Source organism: Pseudochaenichthys georgianus, chromosome 5 (genome assembly GCF_902827115.2).
Source record: "Pseudochaenichthys georgianus chromosome 5, fPseGeo1.2, whole genome shotgun sequence".
In the NCBI taxonomy this organism is placed as follows: Eukaryota; Metazoa; Chordata; class Actinopteri; order Perciformes; family Channichthyidae; genus Pseudochaenichthys; species Pseudochaenichthys georgianus.
Window position 1 is genome coordinate 21,828,494 of NC_047507.1, and position 20,432 is coordinate 21,848,925.

Consider the following 20,432-nt stretch of genomic DNA (forward strand, 5'->3'; position numbering starts at 1 on the left):
CTAAAGATCTTAAAATCAATACAAATGTATTTATTATAAACGTTAGTCCTTAACATCTATCACTGTGTATATCACCATTCAAACATCTTTTAAAAGTTGAACAAACCCCACACAGCTCAGTAAAGACTGTGAAATGTTGACTTTATTTGATAATTTCAGTAAAAACTAACGTTCATATTTCTCTTTTTGATTATAATACTGATGAACGTTCAAAACAAAGCACTTTGGCAACTTACCACCTATGTTTTAAAATGCTTAAAGGGAAATGGAAACACTTTTCAAACTGCTTTCCAATGCGACAATATTACCATTAGGAAATGTATTTATCTAGTCTATTTCCAATATAAACGATCGAGATACGCGAATTTACTTTTTGAAATATGTGCCTAATGACCATGGGCGCTTCCATTGCTCCGGGACTTTCCCAGTGACGTCACTGATTGGGTACGGCTTCCTGGGCCAAAGCTCAATAACAAACAACATGGCGTGCAATGCACCAGTAGTTTACATTACAAGAAAACGGTCGTCGTCAGGAGTTTATTGTATTGCCCCAGGCTGCACAAATGGATTTTATACAAAGAAGGAAGAAGTACATTTCCATAGGCTGCCACTAAAGGATGAGAAGCTGCTCAAAGTCCAGTCTGGATGCCTGGTTCAATACAAAACATTGGATTTGAAGCCAGGATCTGTTCCCACAATATTCGATTTCTCAACGTATGCAGTCGGGAACACCGACCGTCCCAGCACGTCGGCCGCGTAAGACAATGACAGTGTCAACAAACGTGAAGTTCGAGCCACCAAACGAGTTGCTTCAGCTGCCGAGAGAGAGGTAAATATTGCAGCACTACCAGATTACTAGCTCACACATGTATTTACTGACACAGTGTGACCTTATTAATTAACGCAATCGCGTCCAAACTAAATGGTAGCTATTATGACGTACAATAGAGAATTGGGGGTGTTCTATAGCTCAACTAATTAAACTGGCATACACACGCTCATCTGTCGAAAACAGCCCTAAAAAGGCTAGTATTGCTATTGATGGATGGTATTGCAGGACCCAGAGCGCACAGAGCGGACAGCAGATAACGGAATTGCAGTTGTATTGCTTATAGATTATCAGAACATTTCAAAGGGGACACAGCCCCATTGGATATTAACCTATGGATTAACTACATCATCGTTTTTATCGTTGTAATGCCATTGAAGACCAGTTTAGACCAGACAATGAGGAAGGTAAGCCGTTAGCCTGGCGTATGTTAGTACCTAGCGCCACTTGTTTTGATGTACGTTTTTGTGGATAACCTCGCGAGTTTGTATCTTTCAGTGTTGAGGTGGGCACCGTTAGATTCTGTGTCTCCTTGCGATCATAAACGATGTGTTGGATGTGCGGCTAGGATAAGTAATAAGGGAGCTAGGAGTGATTTTCGGTGCAGTAATAGGTTAGCATTTTCGCTCGGGGCTAATTCAGAGGCTCACTGTTAGCATTGTGTTTTTTAAAATTTTTTATTCCGGATCGTATGCCACTCTATTCGACCGAATCGGTTCATAAGCATAGGCCATGGGATGCCTGGTAACTGTAGATGCTTCCACATCAATGTCATCTCCCGACGAATAGTCAAATTCATCGTTCAAAACGTCGATCTCATTGCAAAATTCCTCCATCGCTGCCATATCTGCTACGTTGTGTTGACTTCAGGTGGAGCGAAAACACAGCCAGTGACGTCACCATTTGGGACTCCCCTAATGGCGGCGGCCTGGTCCCGGAATTCCCCACCCGGCCCGCGGATAATTCATTTTCTTTTGGCGAGTAATATCATATTGTAGTGCCGAGATATATGGAGTCAGAGGCGGTGCATCGAAGGTACAAAAGGGAACTTTAATCACAAGCTGCAAAGGACATGTTGTCGGGTCGCAGCCCGGGTCGACAAGAGAGAGAGCCAAGAGGGCACACCTATTTATAGGTAACCCATAACATGTCCGTGTGGGAACAATAACCGCAACTGTAGTTCCAGGTTTGAATTATGTCCCAGTGGTTAAATAGGTAGTCACCACACAAGCCCCCCCAGAATTCAAACATGGCAAAAAAAAAAAATATATCCCCACGTCCGTGGAGGAAGCACCACAAGGGCCGAGGAAGGTGGGGCCGCAGGTGAGGACCGGGCCATGGAACGGGCCACGAAAGGGGGCCGCAGGAGAGGGCAGGGGCCCTAACGAGAGCGAGGGCACCCACACCGAGGGCGGGCCGTCGTAAGGGGGCCGCACTAGGTGTTGCGGAGAACCCAGCAGGAAAGAGGGCAACCCGGCCGCAGGCAGACGCACAACGGCGGCGGGCATGAAGTCCTCGGCAGGCGTCGAGGTATCCCCGGAAGAAAGGGCAACCCGGCCGCAGGCAGACGCACAACGGCGGCGGGCATGAAGTCCTCGGCAGGCGTCGAGGTATCCCCGGAAGAGAGGAGCAGTCCCCCCGGGAGGAAGGAGCACAACCCGGCCGCAGGCAGACGTGCCGCGGCGGCGGGCATGAAGTCCTCAGCAGGTGCTGAGGCATCACCGGGAAGCAGGAGAGGCCAGACAGGGTCCCGGAGCGCGTCACCCATGGGCCGATGGAGCATGGGCGACGTCCGGAACTGTCGAGGCGAGAGGGGGTCCAGGAGTGCGCCACCCAGGCGTCGATGAACGTGAGTGGCGTCTGGATATCCCCGGAAGGCAGGAGAGGCCAAACAGGCTCCGGAGCGCGCCACCCACGGGCCGATGGCAGCATGGGCGACGTCCAAAACCGTTGAGGCGAGACGGGGTCCAGGAGTGCACCACCCAAGCGTTGATGACACCGTGAGTGGCGTCTGGAACCGCCGTCGAGGTGGTGAAAAAAACGAGAGTGTCCACATGAGGTCAACCGGCTGGTCGAACCTCCTTTCCGGCACCGGAAAAAAAATTGTCAACAGTCAGATGTTAACAAAAATATGTCGACAGCCGTTAACAGCTAGCCGTTAGCCGCTAGCTGGCAGCCATGGGCAGCTGCTAGCTGTCGTTAGCCCCTCGTGGTTAGCCGCTAGTCGTCGTCAGCTAGCGCAGCCTGGACGTGCAGCCGCACGCCCCGAAGAAACAAGCCCACGAGGTAGCAATCGGGTTGCTGGTCGAGCAGGTCGTGCATCGTCCTCCTGCTGGTTGGAAAGCCGATGCGGGAACGGCGAGCAACGTCCCCAGCTCTTCTGCGGGGCGCGCACCGAGCCTCAGTCCGCGTGCCGGTGGCAGCCACGGACGATTCCAAAAATCCCCGGCATTTCGAGAAAGAAACATGAGTTCCTTTTGCCGTGTTCGGGTCCGTCCCGGAAACTTCTCGAGACTTGTCAGGGTCACCAGTGTAGTGCCGAGAGATATGGAGTCAGAGGCGGTGCATCGAAGGTACAAAAGGGAACTTTAATCACAAGCTGCAAAGGACATGTTGTCGGGTCGCAGCCCGGGTCGACAAGAGAGAGAGCCAAGAGGGCACACCTATTTATAGGTAACCCATAACATGTCCGTGTGGGAACAATAACCGCAACTGTAGTTCCAGGTTTGAATTATGTCCCAGTGGTTAAATAGGTAGTCACCACAATATACAATAAATATTACGATCAATATCCATTGTAAAATGAATAAACTACCGGAATATTATAACTGTAATTGGTGTTTCCTTTCCCCTTTAATAAGCACCGTAACTTTCATGATATCATTTCTCGGTCATAATCGGTTGTTTCCGTGAACGGCCGACTGTTGAGTGACGGCAAATGCTGCGGCTGCAAGGCATTGTGGGGCAGCATTTTCGCTTCTCCTGTCGGTTAGGGAGGTCCAGTGGTTCCTAAGCTAAAGGAGGTTATAAAGGAAGTTTGAAACCTCCTTTCCTATCATTCTCATCATTCTAGAGAATTCGAACGGCACTTATCATGGCTGCCACTGAGGGACTTCCGGGTCATTTCACTCCTTTAGGAAGGTTCCTAAGCTAAATGGACTATTCGACTTCAGCCCCGGATACAGCGTGGGAGGCGGGGCCTCATTCATTCCTATGAGAGTTGCTCATTAGCGCATGATGATAAAATGGCCCAACTTTTGAGAGAGTGAAACGTCACAGATTACCCGGCATGCCTGAGAAGTACCCGTATGTGCGCTCATAGCGCATGCGCAACTTTAACCAAAATGCTCGTTCACATCAAGCACGTCAATTTGCGTACACGTAACAGCACCGTGCGTTCATGACAGCATGGTAATGGCTTGTTATTATGCAGTTAGCAGCTAGCGGCTAGCTAGTAATTATGCTAATGTGCCATCAATCGTTATGTACTTCTATTATGCTGTAACAGGATCTAGTGATATCCAACAGAGATTCATTTAGCATGAAAGAATTATTTCACTGTATTACAGTGCAATAAGCTTGTTAGTGCAATAAGAAGCTACAGGAACGTTAATCTACGTCGGTAATATTAACTTTATTTAATACAACATTTACGGTACAAGATTTACATCATACAGCCCATGTAGTATAATATTTTACAAATGATGAATTACAGCAAACATGTGCAATATATCCATTATTACAGCTCCGTGGGCTGGCAGTAACGGCCCGTCCACACAGCGGCGTGCGTTGACGCTTCCCCATTCACTTTGAATGGGGTGACGTCACTTTTAGCCAAAATGCATCGTGGGAAGCGACGTGGAGCGTAGCTGGCGTGGCTGACTGCAAAAGTTGAGCAATGTTCAACTTTTGACGCCTCGACGAGGCGTCAGCCAATCGAATCATATGCCAGTACAAGCTCTAGCCAATCAAACCGCTGCTTGTGTGTCAGGGGCGGGAGATTCATGTGATTGGTTGTTGGTCGAGTTTCAGACACGCCCGCCGGCAAGCGTCAGCGCACGCCGCTGTGTGGACGGGCCGTAAGGCGATATGGGTCCGTTGTTATTGTGCATCCATGGGTAAAGAGAAACTCATGTAGTGCTGAACACGTAACATGAACCTGCCGGGCAGCGCGGTCCCGTGGGTTAGATGCGCGTTCATAATGCCGAGGGAAATAACTCTCAGAATAACGTTATTAGCACATTTTTACAACTTGAGGAACGAATGTTTTTAATAAGGGCTATACAAGTGTTCATACTGGGTTGTTTATTTAGTTTAAAAAAAATTATCCAACGAGTTACAGACTGCTCTTTCCCCATGTAAGTCAATGGGAAAAAGTGTTTCCGGGCCTGGCAACCAAACGGATGTGCAGTACCGCCGTTTGGCCAGCACGAATATTTCCATCTGAGTCCGGCGCACTTCCTGGGGGCTTGGTGTATCCTCGGTTATAGCTCCTCCAGAGAGCCTCCTCGACGCTCGATCCTCGGTCCTCGGTGTGCATTTAGAGAAATTAGATGTCCTTCAAAATGGCGCGCTGAAATTCATTTCCGGGTCACTACCGGAGGACCGAGGAGTCGAGGAGGGGAAATTTGAGTATTGAGAACCCTCTACAGTTTCTTTCAGGCAAAATCCAAAAGGATCTGATCTTGTCTAAAATGAAAACTTTTTTCTGAGTTACAGGAGCTCAAAACACTTTTTGTATAATTTAATCTGAATTTTATTTTTGAGTTTATTGGCTATTAAAATGATTATGATATTAATTGTGACATTGTTTCTTTGTCAATATTGTTAATTTGTCATTGGTGTTATGAAATCAATAATGATCTTACAATATCAAACCCTGCTGATTATTTGGTTGTTACATTTTACTTTACCAATGTACACTCTCCCAATCCCGGCGACATACATTATAAAGGTGTATTTCATATCATACATTTCAAGAAAATAAAAAATATATATTTCATTTTGTGGTTCTCCACCTTCAGTAAGTCTTCATCCGTGCCAGTTTGTAAACCCAATGCAAATGTTAAAGAAAAATGTGTTTTACTAAAGATGTTATAACATTTAAAGTGGCATCCAGCGCTCCTTTTGACAGTAATCAAACTGAAGTGAGACACAATCTGATGTTTCACAGAAAGTCCTTGATGTGAACACACCTAAGTGCTCACTCGACAAGGACAAGTTGTTTAGTGTATTAAATTGGAGGTGGAAGGTTAGCACAATTCAAGCTGCAAATCCATGTCACTTTTTATTCTTACTCTCCTTTCTTGCCGCTAATGTTGATTTGTTATATTTGTACCTTATTGCACAATTTTAAAACATTTTGTGTAATGCTTGACACTGCTGCTGGAACATAATATCCCAACTATCTATTAAAAAAGAGGAATTACAGCAATGCATAGACTAAACACATGTATTTAGAGTTTTCACTTATGGAACTGTATATCACAAGTCTTACTAATTTAAATATCTCCTATCATGATATGTTTAGGCATATATGAGTCTCATACAAATATATAAAAAACATGTCTGTTATGCTCAAAATACCAAACAGATCATGAATTTTAGACATCCCTCATATCCCTCTATTTCAGCCCAGTTAGAGAAGTGCTGATTCTGTAACTGTAGCTGATGGCCCCGCCCCCCTTTGAGCACCCAGGCAAACGGTGAGGTCTTTGACGAGCCGTTTGCTCTGCACAGATGCAGCAAAATTCTGCTGTGATTAAACGCCATATCATTTTCCAAACCACTTCAAGGATTATTTCTGAAACAGTATGGTACTCAATACTTTTTTTCTTGCGGGTTTACTACAAGGTTCCTTTTTTTTTTTTTTATTTCACACACTTTCTCCAGTACAGGTTAGCTCTGAGTGTTAGCGATGCTTGCTAATGTAAACAAAGACCATTTCGTCACACATTTTTTCTGAGAGCCGTGGGTGTAAAGCCAGCCCACATTTCTGATATTACGTCAGATGCAAATCTGGATCAGCTCTGTTGTACCAACCCATTCTCACTCCCAACTCCAGAGGAAAAGAGGGGGTTTTATTTTCTGACACTTTGAGTTCCGACACATTTATGAATAAAAGACATTTAAAAAAAGTGCATTTTGCATGATAGGACACCTTTAAGATAATTGGAAACTCATGTTTTGAACACTTGGTTCCAGACTCTTAGCAGGCTGCAGCCACAAATCACTACACTGCATTTAGGTCACGTGTGCTTCACACACCCAAAAGAGACTCCAGTAACATGACTGACACATGCCAGAGCCATGTTTCAGACCAAGCTACTGAGAGCTTGGATTAGCAGCTAAAAGAACAAAACGGACTGAAACCTTGGGTACATTTTTAACAGTGTTCCATTTATTGTTAAATACACCACATGACAGTTGTATTCTGGTCCGTTAACAACGCAGCTGTAATTCTGATGTCGGGAGGTCGTCCGGCATCTTAGCCTCGTCCAGTCAGACGTTCACAGCCGGCTCCATGAGGCGCACAGTCAGCAGAAATCAGGTGTAGGCCTTCGATCCACTGATGGAGGCTTCACTTCAGCCGCATGCTTCAGTCATCAGGGGAGGCTCCGATGGGAATACAGCTGAAGAAGAAGAGGGCCTACTTCGACCGTTGCCTCATCTTTCTCCTTTTACGCTTCAGTCTGTTAAAGAAACAAAATACAGCAGGTCAATAAATATTCAAGTTAATGCACAATAGCCATTTAAGAATACACTTGACATCTTAGTGACCTTATAGGTTTAATTGCCAATTCAATAAAGTTACAACACTACATTTAGGGGAAGGTATAATATCCCTTATCAATGTTTAAGTCAGCCCAAAGGAAAATGGCTTTTAAAAATGCCAGCTCTGTTTTTGACAGCTCATTAAAGCTAATGAATGCTTACATTTCAAAGTCATGAGGCCGACTGCTTTACAGTGCATAAAGCCATTTTAAAGTATTGAGTTGTAAGGTTGAGTCAAAATGTGCACAATTACTAAGATCCACATTTGGATCTGTTGTAAAAGCAAAGCGACTATTGATTTTTTCCCCATAAATATATTCATTGACATAAAGTACAATGTCTTTTAAAGAACTGGATCCTTTTGGAAGTCTTGATTTTTCTCATCATCATACAACTAAGTCAGTAGATTTAACACATTTTGCACCTACTGTGATACAGTCGACTCGATTTGTTTAGCCCCACAACTCAGATTTTCAATAGTGCATGTATCAAAATCATATGAAACATTTACTAGTAACTTAGTTTTTGTATTAAATCATTGCTTACCTGCGCATACGCTTCTTCTTCCACTGGAAGACAAGAGGAATATTTATTAGCTCAACATCACAGCAAGTGCATTCACTGGGCCATGTGTTTCCTCCCACTTATTGACTGCATGCTTCTCATAATACCAATGCAACCACATACTGCAGTGCTGACTATAAAGGTGATGAACACATTAAAGTCAGTCACCAAACTACTTCTTCCTTTCATTAACAGACAGGATATCAAGGAGAGCTTCCCTAGCTAGCATTTTAGCATGCACTGATGCGGGCCTTCCTGCACCAAAAGCCTTCACACATCTTTCAACCCAATTAGAAGTAAAAACTGAAGATTAGCTATTGTTCCAACAACTACAGAAGAAACAGCGTTGTCTAGCAAAACGTTTTCAGTTATTAAGTCAAGAAAAAGCAGTACAGTCAGTGCTAATGAGATGCTAGCTAGCAGCAGCATTGTCTAGGACAGGAAGAAGATCAACACTAACATACCAACACAGGTCGGTCAACTCACCTTGCCTCTCATCGTGAGGAGAAGGTTCTGTGAGTACCTCAGTGGGAGAAGAGCAATGGAAAGAGGATGTGCCGAAGAGTGAGGGCGGTATTTATACAAAAAATGAATATAACCCTAACCCTAACCACTTTTTGTATAATTTAATCTGAATTTATTTTGAGTTTATTGGCTATTAAGATGACTGATGTTAATTTCCTTACATTGTTTCTTTGTCAGTATTCTTACTTTTCATTGGTGTTATGAAATCAATAATGATCTTACAATATGAAACCCTGCCAATTATTTGGTTGTTACATTTTACTTTACCAATGTACACTCTCCCAATCCCCAATTCAGGCGACATATATACACGTTATAAAGGTGTATTTCATATCATGCATTTCAAAGAAATATAATATATTGAAATGCTCCACCTTCAGTAACTCTTGATCCCTCCTTGTTTGTAAACCCCTGGATAATGCTGATGTTAAAGAATGTGTTTTACTAAAGAGGTTATACATAACACATTACTAGAACATGTAAAGTCTGAAGTGGCATCCAGTGCTCCTTTTGACAGTAATCAAACTCAAGTGAGACACAATCTGATGTTTCACAGAAAGTCCTTGATGTGAACACACCCAAGTGCTCACTCGACAAGGACAAGTTGTATAGTGTTTAAATTGGAGGTGGAAGGTTTATTATATTTGTACCTTATTGCCCATTTTGTGTAATGCTTGACACTGCTGCTGGAGCAAAATAATATCCCAACTATCTGTTAAAAGGGATTACAGCAATACAAGTATAATTTGCAAGGCCAAGACTTCTCCTGGATTATTGCATTTCAGCCAAATTAATCTTACATATACTGCAGCTAAATGGATATATAGCCACTTGTGTTTAGTAAAACACTGGCTCTACCAGTAACTGACTAAACACATGTATTGGGCTTTATCTCAGCCTTTAGAGTTTTCACTTATGGAGCTGTACCACAAGTCTCACTAATTTACAGTAATTGTAAACTCGTGTTTTTAACACTTGGTTCCAGACTCTTAGCAGGCTGCATTTAGTTCACACACCAAAAGAGACTCTAGTAACATGACTGACACATGCCAGAGCCATGTTTCAGACCAAGCTACTGAGACCTTGGAATAGCAGCTAAAAGAACTGAGAACGAAACTGACTGAAACCGTGGCTCAATTTTTAACAGTGTTCCATTTATTGTTAAATACACCACATGACCCTTGTATACTGGTCCATTAACAACGCAGCTGTAATTCTGATGTCGGGAGGTCGTCCGGCATCTTAGCCTCGTCCAGTCAGACGTTCACAGCCGGCTCCATGAGGCGCACAGTCAGCAGAAATCAGGTGTAGGCCTTCGATCCACTGTTGGAGGCTTCACTTCAGCCGCATGCTTCAGTCATCAGGGGAGGCTCCGATGGGAATACAGCTGAAGAAGAAGAGGGCCTACTTCGACCTCTGCCTCATCTTTCTCCTTTTACGCTTCAGTCTGTTAGAAGAAACAAAATACAGCAGGTCAATACATATTCAAGTTAATGTACAATAGCCATTTAAGAATACACTTGACATCTTAGTGCCCTTATAGGTTTAATTGCCAATTCAATCAAGTTACAACACTACATTTAGGGGAAGGTATAATATCCCTTATCAATGTTTAAGTCAGCACAAAGGAAAATGGCTTTTAAAAACGTCAGCTCTGTTTTTGACAGCTCATTAAAGCTAATGAATGCTTACATTTCAAAGTCATGAGGCCGACTGCTTTACAGTGCATAAAGCCATTTTAAAGTATTGAGTTGTAAGGTTGAGTCAAAATGTGCACAATTACTAAGATCCACATTTGGAAATATCTACAACATGAATCATTTAGTGAGTGTATCCAAGGGCCATGTATGTGGAATAGGCTGTTAATACAGACATTGAAATCAAGTTGTCTGTTGTAAAAGCAAAGCGACTATTGATTTTTCCCCCATAAATATATTCATTGACATAAAGTACAATGTCTTTTAAAGAATTGGATCCTTTTGGAAGTCTTGATTTTTCTCATCATCATACAACTAAGTCAGTAGATTTAACACATTTTGCACCTACTGTGATACAGTCGACTCGATTTGTTTAGCCCCACAACTCAGATTTTCAATAGTGCATGTATCAAAATCATATGAAACATTTACTAGTAACTTAGTTTTTGTATTAAATCATTGCTTACCTGCGCATACGCTTCTTCTTCCACTGGAAGACAAGAGGAATATTTATTAGCTCAACATCACAGCAAGTGCATTCACTGGGCCATGTGTTTCCTCCCACTTATTGACTGCATGCTTCTCATAATACCAATGCAACCACATACTGCAGTGCTGACTATAAAAGGTGATGAACACATTAAAGTCAGTCACCAAACTACTTCTTCCTTTCATTAACAGACAGGATATCAAGGAGAGCTTCCCTAGCTAGCATTTTAGCATGCACTGATGCAGGCCTTCCTGCACCAAAAGCCTTCACACATCTTTCAACCCAATTAGAAGTAAAAACTGAAGATTAGCTATTGTTCCAACAACTACAGAAGAAACAGCTTTGTCTAGCAAAACGTTTTCAGTTATTACGTCAAGAAAAAGCAGCACAGGCAGTGCTAATGAGATGCTAGCTAGCAGCAGCATTGTCTAGGACAGGAAGAAGATCAACACTAATATACCAACACAGGTAGGTCAACTCACCTTGCCTCTCATCGTGAGGAGAAGGTTCTGTGAGTACCTCAGTGGGAGAAGAGCAATGGAAAGAGGATGTGCCGAAGAGTGAGGGCGGTATTTATACAAAAAATGAATATAACCCTAACCCTAACCACTTTTTGTATAATTGAATCTGAATTTATTTTGAGTTTATTGGCTATTAAGATGACTGTGATGTTAATTTCCTTACATTGTTTCTTTGTCAGTATTCTTACTTTTCATTGGTGTTATGAAATCAATAATGATCTTACAATATGAAACCCTGCCAATTATTTGGTTGTTACATTTTACTTTACCAATGTACACTCTCCCAATCCCCAATTCAGGCGACATATATACACGTTATAAAGGTGTATTTCATATCATGCATTTCAAAGAAATATATATTGAAATGCTCCACCTTCAGTAACTCTTGATCCCTCCTTGTTTGTAAACCCCTGGATAATGCTGATGTTAAAGAATGTGTTTTACTAAAGATTTTGTAAAAACACATTACTAGAACATGTAAAGTCTGAAGTGGCATCCAGTGCTCCTTTTGACAGTAATCAAACTCAAGTCAGACACAATCTGATGTTTCACAGAAAGTCCTTGATGTGAACACACCCAAGTGCTCACTCGACAAGGACAAGTTGTATAGTGTATTACATTAGAGGTGGAAGGTTAGCACAATTCAAGCTGCAAATTCATGTCACTTTTTATTCTTACTCTCCTTTCTTGCCGCTAATGTTGATTTATTATATTTGTACCTTATTGCACAATTTTAAAAGCATTTAGTTTAATGCTTGACACTGCTGCTGGAACAAAATATCCTAACTATCTAAGAGGAATTTCAGCAATGAAAGTTATAATTTGCTAGGCCAAGAGTTTATTCCTGGAATACTGCCAAATATTTACGACCATAGACTGCAGCTAAATGGATATATAGCCGCTTGTGTTTAGTAAAACACTGGCTCTACCAGCAACTGACTTAACACATGTATTGGGCTTTATCTCAGCCTTTAGAGTTTTCACTTATGGAACTGTAGCACAAGTCTCACTAATTTACAGTAATTGGAAACTCATGTTTTTAACACTTGGTTCCAGAGTCTTAGGCTGCATTTAGATCATTTGCTTCACACACCCAAAAGAGACTCTAGTAACATGACTGACACATGCCAGAGCCATGTTTCAAACCAAGCTACTGAAGCCTCGGAATAGCAGCTAAAATAACTGAGAACAAAACTGACTGAAACCTTGGGTACATTTTTAACAGTGTTCCATTTATTGTTAAATACACCACGTGACAGTTGTATTCTGGTCCATTAACAACGCAGCTGTAATTCTGATGTCGGGAGGTCGTCCGGCATCTTAGCCTCGTCCAGTCAGACGTTCACAGCCGGCTCCATGAGGCGCACAGTCAGCAGAAATAAGGTGTAGGCCTTCGATCCACTGATGGAGGCTTCACTTCAGCCGCACGCTTCAGTCATCAGGGGAGGCTCCGATGGGAATACAGCTGAAGAAGAAGAGGGCCTACTTCGACCTCTGCCTCATCTTTCTCCTTTTACGCTTCAGTCTGTCAGAAGAAACAAAATACAGCAGGTCAATAAATATTCAAGTTAATGCACAATAGCCATTTAAGAATACACTTGACATCTTAGTGCCCTTATAGGTTTAATTGCCAATTCAATCAAGTTACAACACTACATTTAGGGGAAGGTATAATATCCCTTATCAATGTTTAAGTCAGCCCAAAGGAAAATGGCTTTTAAACATGCCACCTCTGTTTTTGACAGCTCATTAAAGCTAATGAATGCTTACATTTCAAAGTCATGAGGCCGACTGCTTTACAGTGCATAAAGCCATTTTAAAGTATTGAGTTGTAAGGTTGAGTCAAAATGTGCACAATTACTAAGATCCACATTTGGATATATCTACAACATGAATCATTTAGTGAGTGTATCCAAGGGCCATGTATGTGGAATAGGCTGTTAATACAGACATTGAAATCAAGTTGTCTGTTGTAAAAGCAAAGCGACTATTGATTTTTTCCCCATAAATATATTCATTGACATAAAGTACAATGTCTTTTAAAGAATTGGATCCTTTTGGAAGTCTTGATTTTTCTCATCATCATACAACTAAGTCAGTAGATTTAACACATTTTGCACCTACTGTGATACAGTCGACTCGATTTGTTTAGCCCCACAACTCAGATTTTCAATAGTGCATGTATCAAAATCATATGAAACATTTACTAGTAACTTAGTTTTTGTATTAAATAAATTAAATCATTGCTTACCTGCGCATACGCTTCTTCTTCCACTGGAAGACAAGAGGAATATTTATTAGCTCAACATCACAGCAAGTGCATTCACTGGGCCATGTGTTTCCTCCCACTTATTGACTGCATGCTTCTCATAATACCAATGCAACCACATACTGCAGTGCTGACTATAAAGGTGATGAACACATTAAAGTCAGTCACCAAACTACTTCTTCCTTTCATTAACAGACAGGATATCAAGGAGAGCTTCCCTAGCTAGCATTTTAGCATGCACTGATGCGGTCCTTCCTGCACCAAAAGCCTTCACACATCGTTCAACACAATTAGAAGTAACAACTGAAGATTAGCTATTGCTCTAACAACTACAGAAGACACAGCGTTGTCTAGCAAAACGTTTTCAGTTATTAAGTCAAGAAAAAGCAGCACAGTCAGTGCTAATGAGATGCTAGCTAGCAGCATTGTCTAGGACAGGAAGAAGATCAACACTAACATACCAACACAGGTCGGTCAACTCACCTTGCCTCTCATCGTGAGGAGAAGGTTCTGTGAGTACCTCAGTGGGAGAAGAGCAATGGAAAGAGGATGTGCCGAAGAGTGAGGGCGGTATTTATACAAAAAATGAATATAACCTTAACCCTAACCACTTTTTGTATAATTTAATCTGAATTTATTTTGAGTTTATTGGCTATTAAGATGACTGATGTTAATTTCCTTACATTGTTTCTTTGTCAGTATTCTTACTTTTCATTGGTGTTATGAAATCAATAATGATCTTACAATATGAAACCCTGCCAATTATTTGGTTGTTACATTTTACTTTACCAATGTACACTCTCCCAATCCCCAATTCAGGCGACATATATACACGTTATAAAGGTGTATTTCATATCATGCATTTCAAAGAAATATAATATATTGAAATGCTCCACCTTCAGTAACTCTTGATCCCTCCTTGTTTGTAAACCCCTGGATAATGCTGATGTTAAAGAATGTGTTTTACTAAAGAGGTTATACATAACACATTACTAGAACATGTAAAGTCTGAAGTGGCATCCAGTGCTCCTTTTGACAGTAATCAAACTCAAGTGAGACACAATCTGATGTTTCACAGAAAGTCCTTGATGTGAACACACCCAAGTGCTCACTCGACAAGGACAAGTTGTATAGTGTTTAAATTGGAGGTGGAAGGTTTATTATATTTGTACCTTATTGCCCATTTTGTGTAATGCTTGACACTGCTGCTGGAGCAAAATAATATCCCAACTATCTGTTAAAAGGGATTACAGCAATACAAGTATAATTTGCAAGGCCAAGACTTCTCCTGGATTATTGCATTTCAGCCAAATTAATCTTACATATACTGCAGCTAAATGGATATATAGCCACTTGTGTTTAGTAAAACACTGGCTCTACCAGTAACTGACTAAACACATGTATTGGGCTTTATCTCAGCCTTTAGAGTTTTCACTTATGGAGCTGTACCACAAGTCTCACTAATTTACAGTAATTGTAAACTCGTGTTTTTAACACTTGGTTCCAGACTCTTAGCAGGCTGCATTTAGTTCACACACCAAAAGAGACTCTAGTAACATGACTGACACATGCCAGAGCCATGTTTCAGACCAAGCTACTGAGACCTTGGAATAGCAGCTAAAAGAACTGAGAACGAAACTGACTGAAACCGTGGCTCAATTTTTAACAGTGTTCCATTTATTGTTAAATACACCACATGACCCTTGTATACTGGTCCATTAACAACGCAGCTGTAATTCTGATGTCGGGAGGTCGTCCGGCATCTTAGCCTCGTCCAGTCAGACGTTCACAGCCGGCTCCATGAGGCGCACAGTCAGCAGAAATCAGGTGTAGGCCTTCGATCCACTGTTGGAGGCTTCACTTCAGCCGCATGCTTCAGTCATCAGGGGAGGCTCCGATGGGAATACAGCTGAAGAAGAAGAGGGCCTACTTCGACCTCTGCCTCATCTTTCTCCTTTTACGCTTCAGTCTGTTAGAAGAAACAAAATACAGCAGGTCAATACATATTCAAGTTAATGTACAATAGCCATTTAAGAATACACTTGACATCTTAGTGCCCTTATAGGTTTAATTGCCAATTCAATCAAGTTACAACACTACATTTAGGGGAAGGTATAATATCCCTTATCAATGTTTAAGTCAGCACAAAGGAAAATGGCTTTTAAAAACGTCAGCTCTGTTTTTGACAGCTCATTAAAGCTAATGAATGCTTACATTTCAAAGTCATGAGGCCGACTGCTTTACAGTGCATAAAGCCATTTTAAAGTATTGAGTTGTAAGGTTGAGTCAAAATGTGCACAATTACTAAGATCCACATTTGGAAATATCTACAACATGAATCATTTAGTGAGTGTATCCAAGGGCCATGTATGTGGAATAGGCTGTTAATACAGACATTGAAATCAAGTTGTCTGTTGTAAAAGCAAAGCGACTATTGATTTTTCCCCCATAAATATATTCATTGACATAAAGTACAATGTCTTTTAAAGAATTGGATCCTTTTGGAAGTCTTGATTTTTCTCATCATCATACAACTAAGTCAGTAGATTTAACACATTTTGCACCTACTGTGATACAGTCGACTCGATTTGTTTAGCCCCACAACTCAGATTTTCAATAGTGCATGTATCAAAATCATATGAAACATTTACTAGTAACTTAGTTTTTGTATTAAATCATTGCTTACCTGCGCATACGCTTCTTCTTCCACTGGAAGACAAGAGGAATATTTATTAGCTCAACATCACAGCAAGTGCATTCACTGGGCCATGTGTTTCCTCCCACTTATTGACTGCATGCTTCTCATAATACCAATGCAACCACATACTGCAGTGCTGACTATAAAAGGTGATGAACACATTAAAGTCAGTCACCAAACTACTTCTTCCTTTCATTAACAGACAGGATATCAAGGAGAGCTTCCCTAGCTAGCATTTTAGCATGCACTGATGCAGGCCTTCCTGCACCAAAAGCCTTCACACATCTTTCAACCCAATTAGAAGTAAAAACTGAAGATTAGCTATTGTTCCAACAACTACAGAAGAAACAGCTTTGTCTAGCAAAACGTTTTCAGTTATTAAGTCAAGAAAAAGCAGCACAGTCAGTGCTAATGAGATGCTAGCTAGCAGCATTGTCTAGGACAGGAAGAAGATCAACACTAACATACCAACACAGGTCGGTCAACTCACCTTGCCTCTCATCGTGAGGAGAAGGTTCTGTGAGTACCTCAGTGGGAGAAGAGCAATGGAAAGAGGATGTGCCGAAGAGTGAGGGCGGTATTTATACAAAAAATGAATATAACCCTAACCCTAACCACTTTTTGTATAATTTAAACTGAATTTATTTTGAGTTTATTGGCTATTAAGATGACTGTGATGTTAATTTCCTTACATTGTTTCTTTGTCAGTATTCTTACTTTTCATTGGTGTTATGAAATCAATAATGATCTTACAATATGAAACCCTGCCAATTATTTGGTTGTTACATTTTACTTTACCAATGTACACTCTCCCAATCCCCAATTCAGGCGACATATATACACGTTATAAAGGTGTATTTCATATCATGCATTTCAAAGAAATATAATATATTGAAATGCTCCACCTTCAGTAACTCTTTATCCCTCCTTGTTTGTAAACCCCTGGATAATGCTGATGTTAAAGAATGTGTTTTACTAAAGAGGTTATACATAACACATTACTAGAACATGTAAAGTCTGAAGTGGCATCCAGTGCTCCTTTTGACAGTAATCAAACTCAAGTGAGACACAATCTGATGTTTCACAGAAAGTCCTTGATGTGAACACACCTAAGTGCTCACTCGACAAGGAATATAGTGTTTAAATTGGAGGTGGAAGGTTTATTATATTTGTACCTTATTGCCCATTTTGTGTAATGCTTGACACTGCTGCTGGAGCAAAATAATATCCCAACTATATGTTAAAAGGGATTACAGCAATACAAGTATAATTTGCAAGGCCAAGACTTCTCCTTGATTATTGCATTTCAGCCAAATTAATCTTACATATACTGCAGCTAAATGGATATATAGCCACTTGTGTTTAGTAAAACACATGTATTGGGCTTTATCTCAGCCTTTAGAGTTTTCACTTATGGAGCTGTACCACAAGTCTCACTAATTTAAGGTAATTGTAAACTCATGTTTTTAACACTTGGTTCCAGACTCTTAGCAGGCTGCATTTAGTTCACACACCAAAAGAGACTCTGGTAACATGACTGACACATGCCAGAGCCATGTTTCAGACCAAGCTACTGAGACCTTGGAATAGCAGCTAAAAGAACTGAGAACGAAACTGACTGAAACCGTGGCTCAATTTTTAACAGTGTTCCATTTATTGTTAAATACACCACGTGACAGTTGTATTCTGGTCCATTAACAACGCAGCTGTAATTCTGATGTCGGGAGGTCGTCCAGCATCTTAGCCTCGTCCAGTCAGACGTTCACAGCCGGCTCCATGAGGCGCACAGTCAGCAGAAATCAGGTGTAGGCCTTCGATCCACTGTTGGAGGCTTCACTTCAGCCGCATGCTTCAGTCATCAGGGGAGGCTCCGATGGGAATACAGCTGAAGAAGAAGAGGGCCTACTTCGACCTCTGCCTCATCTTTCTCCTTTTACGCTTCAGTCTGTTAAAGAAACAAAATACAGCAGGTCAATAAATATTCAAGTTAATGTACAATAGCCATTTAAGAATACACTTGACATCTTAGTGACCTTATAGGTTTAATTGCCTATTCAATTAAGTTACAACACTACATTTAGGGGAAGGTATAATATCCCTTATCAAGGTTTAAGTCAGCCCAAAGGAAAAAAGTTTTTAGAAATGCCACCTGTTTTTGACAGCACATTCAAAAAAGGAATTACAGTGCATAAGGCCTTTTCAAAGTATTGAGCTGTAACTTTAATTCAAAAAGGTGCACAATGAAAGTAATTACTTAGATCCCCATTTGGATCTATCTACAACATGAATAATTTAGTGTAGCCAAGTGCCATGTCTGTGGAATAGGCTGTTAATACAGACATTGAAATTAATCTGTTGTGAAAGCAATGTGACTGATTTTTTTCCATAAAAGTATTCATTGCCATATAATGGTGCATGTCTTTTTAAAGAACTGGAAACTTTAGTAATTCTGGATTTTATCACCACAACATATTAACACTTTTATAACATGTTGCACCTACTATGATAATTTCACTGAATTTGTTTAGCCCCACAACTCAGATTTTCAATAGAGCATGCATAAAAATCATATGAAACATTTACTAGCAACTTAGTTTTTGTATTAAATAAATTGAATCATTGCTTACCTGCGCATACGCTTCTTCCTCCACTGGAAGAAAGAGAAATATGTATTAGCTCAACATCATAGCAAGTGCATTCACTGGGCCATGTGTGTCCTTCCACTTATTGACTGCATGCTCCTCATAATACTAATGCAACCACATACTGCAGTGCTGACTATAACGGTGAACACATTAAAGCGGAAAAGTCAGTCACCAAACTACTTCTTCCTTTCAGTAACAGACAGGATATCAAGGAGGGCTTCCCCAGCTAGCATTTTAGCATGTACTGAAGCGGGCCTTCCTGCACCAAAAGCCTTCACACATCGTTCAACACAATTAGAAGTAAAAACTGAAGATAAGCTATTGTTAGAATAACTACAGAAGAAACAGCTTTGTCTAGCCAAACGTTTTTAGTTATTAAGTCAAGAAAAAGCAGCACAGGCAGTGCTAATGTGCTAGCTAGCAGCATTGTCTAGGACAGGAAGAAGATCAACACTAATATACCAACACAGGTAGGTCAACTCACCTTGGCTCTCATCGTGAGGAGAAGGTTCTGTGAAAACAATACATATACAATTATTAGTAACTGCGGATGACTTGTAAAACATAAAGATTCGTTTGGATTCAGATAGCAGTTAAAATGTTCAACGTACCTCAGCGCGAGAAGAGCAATGGAAAGAGGATGGGACGAAGAGCGAGGGCGGTTTTTATACACAAAATGACGTCATGTTCAACCGCCAACTGTTGTTTTTCTTACAATCGCTGGGAAATGTAGTCAAGGAACGTCAATGTAGTTTAAATAGGATATGGCGCCCAGTTTAAATAAAAATTGTTTTGTTTTTTTCAAAACGATATACTGAAACTGGGAACAGCTTTCAGGACCTTTAACAAAAGCAAGTATAATATTTTTGGAATCAATAGACCTTGTGCTTTGTTTTGAAAGCACAAGCACTCTATCTTTAACTAGAGAATTCACTTATAATTATAATTGTTAATTTATTTTTTTAAATACTTCTACTTATAAAAATAATTATAGTAATATTACTCATAACTATTATTATTATAATAATAACTATTATTATTATTATACAGACAGCATTAACTGCGCTGGCCTGGGACCTAAGATTTTCATCCTCATAACTCACTGTATGTACCTATGACTAATAAAAGCTTTGAACATTGGCTATGCCTGTACGTTTTATGTTATTTTCTAAATAATGACATAAAAATCTTTAGAAATGAGATAAGGTTTATTCTTGATCTTTTCATGCAACTATTATTTCAAGGTGCCAGACTATTATCTTCCTTTTAATCACATGTGAAGGCTCATCAGCTGATCTATAGCTTCCTATAATTGTTCTGTTTATTTTTCAATGTACGATTGACTTACTCTGTGCTTTTTATTTGTAATGTTAAGAATAAAGTACACTGTCATCATTGTATTATCAACTAAATGTTTTGT

General features: G+C 40.6%; 5 long non-coding RNA genes across 5 annotated transcripts; all 5 read right to left on the reverse strand.

Moving 5' to 3' along the window:
• Positions 1 to 7,207: 7,207 nt before the first annotated feature.
• Positions 7,208 to 8,743, reverse strand: LOC117447244 (uncharacterized). The gene is made up of 3 exons (XR_004552209.2): positions 8,654 to 8,743; positions 8,150 to 8,172; positions 7,208 to 7,521 (listed from the first exon to the last, which is right to left on the reverse strand). It is a non-coding gene; the product is annotated as an uncharacterized lncRNA (long non-coding RNA).
• A 1,082-nt stretch (positions 8,744 to 9,825) lies between these two features.
• On the reverse strand, positions 9,826 to 11,443 carry LOC117447150 (uncharacterized). The gene is made up of 3 exons (XR_004552203.2): positions 11,362 to 11,443; positions 10,857 to 10,879; positions 9,826 to 10,139 (listed from the first exon to the last, which is right to left on the reverse strand). It is a non-coding gene; the product is annotated as an uncharacterized lncRNA (long non-coding RNA).
• Positions 11,444 to 12,611: 1,168 nt separating this feature from the next.
• On the reverse strand, positions 12,612 to 14,239 carry LOC117446932 (uncharacterized). Its single transcript, XR_004552180.2, has 3 exons — positions 14,153 to 14,239; positions 13,652 to 13,674; positions 12,612 to 12,925 (listed from the first exon to the last, which is right to left on the reverse strand). It is a non-coding gene; the product is annotated as an uncharacterized lncRNA (long non-coding RNA).
• Positions 14,240 to 15,324: 1,085 nt separating this feature from the next.
• LOC117446933 (uncharacterized) lies at positions 15,325 to 16,942 on the reverse strand. The gene is made up of 3 exons (XR_004552181.2): positions 16,858 to 16,942; positions 16,356 to 16,378; positions 15,325 to 15,638 (listed from the first exon to the last, which is right to left on the reverse strand). It is a non-coding gene; the product is annotated as an uncharacterized lncRNA (long non-coding RNA).
• A 1,056-nt stretch (positions 16,943 to 17,998) lies between these two features.
• Positions 17,999 to 19,683, reverse strand: LOC117446720 (uncharacterized). Its single transcript, XR_004552170.2, has 4 exons — positions 19,624 to 19,683; positions 19,497 to 19,523; positions 18,995 to 19,017; positions 17,999 to 18,312 (listed from the first exon to the last, which is right to left on the reverse strand). It is a non-coding gene; the product is annotated as an uncharacterized lncRNA (long non-coding RNA).
• Positions 19,684 to 20,432: the final 749 nt, after the last annotated feature.